Source organism: Molothrus ater, chromosome 3 (assembly GCF_012460135.2).
Source record: "Molothrus ater isolate BHLD 08-10-18 breed brown headed cowbird chromosome 3, BPBGC_Mater_1.1, whole genome shotgun sequence".
Taxonomy (NCBI): domain Eukaryota; kingdom Metazoa; phylum Chordata; class Aves; order Passeriformes; family Icteridae; genus Molothrus; species Molothrus ater.
The window spans coordinates 99,705,679-99,713,754 of NC_050480.2; the positions used below are offsets into that span (position 1 = coordinate 99,705,679).

General features: G+C 35.9%; 1 protein-coding gene across 8 annotated transcripts in view; it reads left to right on the plus strand.

Moving 5' to 3' along the window:
• The window catches only part of KHDRBS2 (KH RNA binding domain containing, signal transduction associated 2), a 339,493-nt gene extending 332,150 nt beyond the window's left edge, over positions 1-7,343 (plus strand). For all 8 annotated transcript variants that reach the window (XR_008508260.1, XR_004979862.2, XR_004979866.2 and 5 more), the window contains one exon: positions 5,151-7,343. The gene's annotated coding sequence lies outside the window, so the exon portion shown is untranslated. The remainder of the gene's footprint in view (positions 1-5,150) is intronic.
• The last annotated feature ends 733 nt before the right edge of the window (positions 7,344-8,076 follow it).

Consider the following 8,076-nt stretch of genomic DNA (forward strand, 5'->3'; position numbering starts at 1 on the left):
TCTCTAAATTGATGCTGTGCTAAATATGAGAGCACAGCAGACAGTTTAATAAATGGGCTACATCAGGTCAGTTCAAAGATGTTCTGTGGAGTACAGTCTATGTACCAATAAAAATCTCCACGATTTTTATTAATTCAAATAAAGTAGCACGCTGCCTGCAAATATTTATAGAGATCAAGCAGACTCACTTCGGGACAAGTCCTTCATACATACCAAAGGGACCTTTCCTGAAATGTAAACAGTTGGCATCTGCTGAACTATAATCCCTAAATCAGAAACACAAGCATTTGGATTAACAAAAAATGGAAAGCCTCATTCTTTATTGTTGACCTCCCAGCACATATTTTTTCACTTTCGGTGTTGTGTGCATGACCAGCATTCTTTATTCAGGACTGGAAATGCAGTGACTTTTTGGCATAGTGACCACAAAGGACAGTGATGATTAAATTCAAGCAAGCACAAACCCTCAGTGATGTTCACTGACTTCAGAAGATTTGAAATCAAGCCTTCAGGTCAATGGTACACATGTGCTGCAGTATGAAGCAACTGAGATTTGATGCCCTTAAGAATCAGATAAATAAAAGGATATTTATTTTACCCCTTTAAAAGAGTATATTGATCTGAGAAAGGAGGAACTCGAGGAAATATAAATTACAAGCTTGTGAGTACCATCGTTGAAATCTATTTGGTTTTATACACAGAGTTTTAGCATCCCACTGCACCAGGGACTGTGTTCAATAACTGTTAAGTGAAAACACTTACCAGACCTGGAATTGCTGTCTGTCATATGTACAGTGCATATATATGAAATACAGAATGAATGTGTACAGAATATTCCATTGTACAAACTAAAGCTGTAATAATGAGTGAACTGCTTTGATAGGAATGCTGAGGGAATGAAATTTGAAATTATTTTCCAAAGTAATTTCTTTTTGGATAAATGATGTGTTTTTTTTCTTGAAGAGATTAAATACATAGCTATTGAAAAGCACTTGAAAGTTAGAGAAGAATGAGAATGAAATTGTAGGTGTTGGTGCTGAGAGCCAGGGGCACAAGCAGCAATCTTGGAATGTCTGCCTTTTCTGGTTTGTGCTGTGGTTTTGGGCTTTATGGATCCCAGTAGGACAAGCCATGATTAAGCTGGGGTTTCATGGATTTCAGTTTTACTCTTCCCAAGCCACACTCCAGCCACTGCTTCCAGCCTCATACCAGAGTCTCCAAAAGTTGTTGGAGCTTCTGCAGGTCCAAAGCAGGAGGTGAAAGAGCGAAGTGCTCCAGGTCAGCCTACCTGGTGAGGGGCTTTCCTGCAGCCTCTGCTCCTAAGGGTGGTGGATTGGTGACTGAAGTTGGTCTGGCAGTGACATCTCTGAGCCTCTGCGGAGCTTGAGGCGCTCACCAGCTGCTGCCTTGGGCAAGATGACAGGGAAGCAGTCACACTTCCTCTCAATTCTGCCTGGCTTTACACACACTCATGACAGGTACTCAGTGAACACTCAATTGTTTCCTTTTTGATTTCACAAATCTATTTGGCTGGGAAGTAAATTCTAAATAAGTTTCAGGGAAGACTGGAATTGTCTACATTATAAGAGTTTGATGCCTTGAAACTGCTAAAAAACAATAAAAAATAAAATCAGTAAAATACCTCTAAGTGCAATTTTAATTGTTTCAATAAATTCTTTCAAGTTATATTTTCATGTAATTAATTTCTGGACAGTAAACTTCATTATACTCTAATAAAAGGGGAAGGTTTTCAAAGAAAGTTGCATATTGAATTTTAGGTCTGTGCATTAGAATTTTCATATGACTTCAAAATTATCAAAATAATTACTTCTTATCTGTGCAAACATGAAGGGTTTGTCTTCATTCCTACTCTGTCATAACAAATCCAAAATTCTTGGCAGTAAAAAAGCATGCCCTGAAACCTATTGTCAATATTCACCTGTTTCCCTTTTCATAAGAGAATGTGATTTTACCAGACATCTATCCAGCTACCTGAAAAGCTGATTCCTATGGGATACATATATAGTTTATGTCTTAAGAGAAGAGACTCAGCTACTTAATTATTGAGAAAATTGTACAATATTTCAAAAAACCAAGACTTTAAAAGCAGAAAAGAAACCAGAAGGGAGAAAAAAAAAAGGAAAAATAAGAAAAACCTTAATATTACAATCCATTGATAAAATTAAATTAGTTATCATAGGTTTAGCTTAGCTTAGGTAAAATATTTGGGGACACAAAAATATTTCATAAACACAATGAGATCTGTCACGTAAATTCCTTATTCTTTCTTCAAGGGCCTGTCAAGAAAACTAGGTTTACTACCTAAATTTTATTTTTCAAAGTAAAAGATAGAATGTTCTGAAAATCAAGCTGTCACTAGTTAATGCTGTCAAAATAACATGTCAATTTTACACACTTGTTCAATTGGACTTCACTTTTTCTTCCTCCTCATTTTAAATTATGTTTGTTCATTTCTTATTCTCTGGGCCCTTTCTTCAGAGTCCCATGGAAACAAAACATAAAATCAATGATGCCAAAGTTTATGTAGGCTTAATATTGGGATGAAAAATGAAGATGCCTGATCCTGCTGTCAATAAAATATATTTGTGTAGTTCTCCATGTAGCACTTTGAATAGGGTGAGTGACAGCAATCTCAATCTGAGAAGAGAAGGAGTTTTATGGTCATATTGTATGGGTGGCTGGTTTTATAATAGCCCAAAACAAAACATTCATGATCCTTAAGCAGATTCAGATTACCAAATGTAGACAGGTAAAGTAACCATGCACAATGCTGTGGAGTTCCAGGCTTTTTCCCATGTACTGCCCTGCTAGGAAAGCATGCCAAGGATTGTAGTTTACCAAGAAAGAGGAGAAATATTTCCTCCAAGGAATCTTTGGGTTCAGCAGGAAGTTCTCATGGTTCCTGTAGTCACTTGAGGTTAGATTATGGTAATTAATTCATATATCTAGTCTTTAATGCCTCCAATAAGAATGTCCTTGAAAGCAACCACAGGCAGAAGGGGACAGCTGATGTGCCACACCATTAGTTCAAATATGTAAACACTAGAAAAGGTTGTAAATTCACATTTCAGTCACTTTGTGTGTGTGTGTGTGCATTGCCTGGCTAACCACATGTGCATACATAGGGATACTAGATCTCTGAAAGGACCTAAATTACTTGCTTTGGCTTTGCTTCTTCCTTTTGATATTGAGCTGTCTATATGAATTGAAAGTGAGAAAATAGTTAATACCATATCTATTCATTGTAAACCTTTCCTGACTGATGACTTGCCTTCTCCTGGCATCCAGCATTGTAGCAGAAAGCAGCTGGGATAACCTGCAGCTACAACTAATTCCTAGAGCTCAGCTTCTTTTCTAGGGAAATGTACTTTTCCTTAATACTGATGTTCAGGCTCAGAAAAAAAATATGTATCTGAGGAAAAATTACACATGGAACTTCAGGCTGTTGCTCCTCTGGATGATAGTTACCTGTTTTTCCTACTGAGAATCATGTGAATTGTTACCTATCATTGCATCCCCTTGTTCATCTCTTAATACTTGTCAGTATGAGACACACCACTTAAAAGAAATTTTCTGTCCAGACTGGGCAATTTCCTTATACAACAATATATTTTTTTCTTATTTTGTCTTGTGGTTTCATAAGTGCTAACAGATTCTTACCCAGTGCTTTTTAAATGTCTTACACAGACAGAAAAGGTAAACAACAGCTAAGCAATTGGTCTGACAGATAGTGCAGTCCCTCAGGAGGCATTCATAACATCCACACCAACACTGAGTTATTCTCTCTCAGGAGCACCATTAGCAGTTATTTCATCACTGCTGTGTCTGTAATTCTGTAGCATCAGTCCCAAGGCTGGCCAGTTCTCCTCAGCAGAGGTTAAACTGTAGACAAAACCACTTCACTGTTAAAAAGAAAGTAGAAACCAGCCTAAAGTGTTAAAGTTCCAGTTTAAAGTCCCATTAATATAGACACTTACAGATAAAATAATCAAACTGTGAACACAAGGGAGTAACGTATTGACTTATTTTTAATTGTGTAAAAAGGAACAGCTTGCATCTAATCTTTTGTTTAGATTAATAATTCATTTTGGTTTAAGTATGTTTTGATCCTGAGTTATTCAGAAAAATTATGGTTTTGAGAAGGACACGGTGTCATTAGCAACGTAAGTCGGATATGAGCTTTGAATAGGATGCTATTTGATGACCAATGTAATCTTGGTAAGAGTAAATAGTAAATAGTATTCAGAAATTGACAGCTTTTTCAAATTTGTCACATTTACTGGAAAGCCATGTGCCTTTATGGTTTGTTGAAAAAGGTATGGAAAGTCAAAAGTGGCTACAGAAAATAATTCTGAAAATTAAAAAAAAATACAGGACAATGTACCAATAGTGAAATAGATTCTTAGATATTAAATCAATCGAGAAAAGACTGAGAAGTAACTTGACTACAGCCTTCAGGTACCTACAGGCAAAAAAGTATTCCTGACAGTAAAGAGCCCTCTCATTGAGGAGGAAGGAATGTGTAATTAGCTGGAGCCAAGAATTCCAGACTGTTCCCCCATCACCAAATTAACAATGAGAGCTTTCAACCATCAAAGCCATCTGGGTCTCTTAGAAAGATATGCTGCACTTCACTCAGAAGCTACAGAGGCTGATAGATGACATTTTGGCACCACGCAGGAGCTTAGACTAAATGCATCATTTCTTCTGCCCTTAATATCTGTTTCTGAATCTAAATAAAAAATAGATAAGGTTAACAGAATCTGGCCCTCAGTCATATATATTTTATCATTTAATTGCATTTCCATTTGAGGGTTATAATTCAGTTCTCTTATGACTTCATCTCTGAAACTTTTCTACAGGATACCAGAAACAGAGTATTTCTTATTCTCATAATTAAACTTTGAACCAAATAAAAGTTCTTCAGCTTACAACTCTGAATTAGCATGTCAAAAATTTAAAAAAATATCATTTTAGCTTCTTTGTTATGAATGAAGAGAGCAATCATATAGCACAGCAAAGTGTTAATATCTGTTATAGCCCTTGAGCTATACAAATGTGTGGTTTTGTTATGATCATGCTTGATATGCTATGTCTTGACTAAATTTTATTTCATTCTGTTTCTACAGGTTAGTGAGACTTTAATCAAGAAAAAAAATATCTAATGAACAGTCATTTGAAACACAGCATTTGGAAAGGTCAGAATGGTACATTACATCCTTATTATCCAAAAGAACAGATGAGTTTAATATCCTGGCAGCATTTTCCTGTGAAGAAGATATTAAACAAGAACTGGAAATGGTACAAGGTTCTTGCTTCCTTTTCTATGACAAAGATTGTAACAAGATGATGGAACTACACAGAATAAATCCCTTTCTGCTTTAATAGTTCAACTGTGAATTCTGTCTAGATTTCAAAAACCTAAGCCATGCAAAGAGCCAGCATGCATGCTATTTGTTTCAGTTCCTTTACTACACACTTTCCTGCTTATATGGTCCATTTTCCATTAATATTTTCTAGTCTTGAACATGGGAAGATATGTTAACAGAAGGTGCACAGTGCACCAAGTTTTGCTTGATATGTTGAACTGCAGGAAATAATGTACTGCATCAGCACTGCTGAAAATACAGATTTTCCAGCTTCTCTTTGAATAACCTAAGAACAGAGATAATGTATTCCAACACACAACACATGGCATGTGTCCTGCTTTGGAGAGTCTCTGAAGGTATGGAACTCTTTGAAGGCAAAGGAATTTGCAGTGTATCCAACAGGCTGTTTTAATATGAGAACTGTCAGAATTTCCTACCTTAAATTATTATCTGCATGAAGACTCTTCCTTTTGATTATAGGTCTAAGGGGGGAAAAACCTTCTGGGTGTTGAATTTCATCCCTAAAATACACCATCAGGGTCCTCATGTTAAATCTTATTATGGCAACTGAAAAAGTGCTGTGCTTAAAAATGAAAATATTAAGTATACAGCATGCCCCTGTATTAGTTACTTATATGCAGTCCTCATGAGAAATGATAAATGTGGTATTATCCACAAATGTAACAAGATAGATTTTAAAGATATAAATAATTGTTAAAGAGAACATTTTATATCATTCCAAAGATAAAAAGTCTTGAAGTATTACTGGCTGAGGTAGACCTACATGGGTTTGCACAAGCTCACAATTAGAAATCATGCTGAACCTCTTTTTCCCACACCATCTTGAAGAAAAACTTGTCTGTGGTACATTATATGCAGCATCTTGCTGAGAAAAACCATTCTGCTTTGGTCAAGAGAGACAAAACAACCATATCCAAAATATGTTTTCAGTATCTTGACTGAATGGATAAGTATATATATTATACTTGTAAGTATATATATTATTCTTGTTGGGTTTTTTTTTCCTATTTTCTTTTTTTTAAGTAATTTTATTTTCCACTGGGGATTGTAAATGTATTTTTCATCCTTTGTTTTGCAACTATAAAGTAGGATAGCTTTTCAATGCATTGGCAATGTGCTATCTATTTCAAAACTTCAAAGGATTTGCAAAACTACAGAAAAAATCCCTAATGGGTGTTTATTTCGTAGGTGCCTACAGAAATTAATGCTTTCTGTGTGCCTAGAAAAAGTCCAATAGATACAAGTTTCTATCAAGTCCCTTGTTATTAAGCTAACAGTCCTTGAAACTGAAATTACTACAAATAGCTCTTTTCTTCTTCCTAACCAAATATATCAGCCATCCAATATGCCACATACAAAAATAATAAATAAAACTATTTTTAGTTCCTAATTATTATTCACAGTATAAATCTGTGAATTTTTATAATTTTTATCATTTATAACTTTTATAATTGCTAAGAACTCTGATCATATATGCTTTTGCTATGAAAAAAAATAAAATATTTGCAGTTGTATCCATCTTCTAAAAGATAATGTTTAGGGCATGACTGAATAAAAAATACAGGGTTTTGAGGGGAGGCTCAATGTGTAGTCCCACAAATATCTCCAGGATTTCTTAGAGAGTCAGTCCAATGTATCAGATGAAGGAACTGGGGTTTTTTATACAGTTTTTCATTCTCATGATTGTGCAAAATGTTGTTGCTGTGTCACACTGTATTAAACATGGGGAACACCTTGAATACATTGTTCAGCCTTATTTAGTTCCTCTATAAAATGGATTTTTTTTCACTATGTGATCACAGTCATACTTTTTTGAAAAATTACCAAAATAATCAAGTGCATCTTATGAACCAATAAAAAAGCTTGAACTTGAGCTTTAGGAGACACCTCCTTTTATCAATTGTTTCCAATAAATAATGTGGGGTTTGGACATTTCCATGAAGTCTTTCTTCAGTGAGGATGGTGAATATGAGTTTTGCATGTGATGTTGTGCCCGTGAACCCACGAGAACATCTCCAAGTACAAGGATCATGTACGCCTTTGTGAGGTACATTCAATAAATCAACAGCCAAACAAAACTGACAAACAAAAAAGATGAGGCTGATGGAAAGGTGTCATACTGAAGCAAGATCACAAAAGAGACACATCAAAGCACAACAGGCTATGTGCAGCACACACATTCCCACAAATAGTATTTTGTGCCAGGAGTTGCTGGATCATTGTAATCCCAGTAACAAGGACACTCAGACTCTGTGAAACATGGTTTAAATATTTAAACCTTTATTGCAGCTAACACTTTAAAGGAAAAAAGGTTAGCACAGATGATCTTACATCCATCCGTTCAGGTGCTGGGGAGCCCAAGTTATGCACCACTCAATGAGCCTCCATGCAGGCTCAGTATCCTGTGCAGATTCTGTCTGTGTAAAGGTTACCCAATATTTCAGTCTTTTGAGTTCCTGTAAGGTTTTCTTAAAACAAAATAACTCCATTAATCATTTTCACTGTCAAAAAAAAAAGGATACACACATGGGAATTTGTTGCTGCTGCTTTAGACAAAGGCAAGGAGTTGGTGTGACCCAGTGGCAGCTGCCCACAGGTTACTTCATTACAATCAGCCAGCCAAGCTTGTCCTGCAGGCAAGGATGTGCAGAGCACAGCACAGACC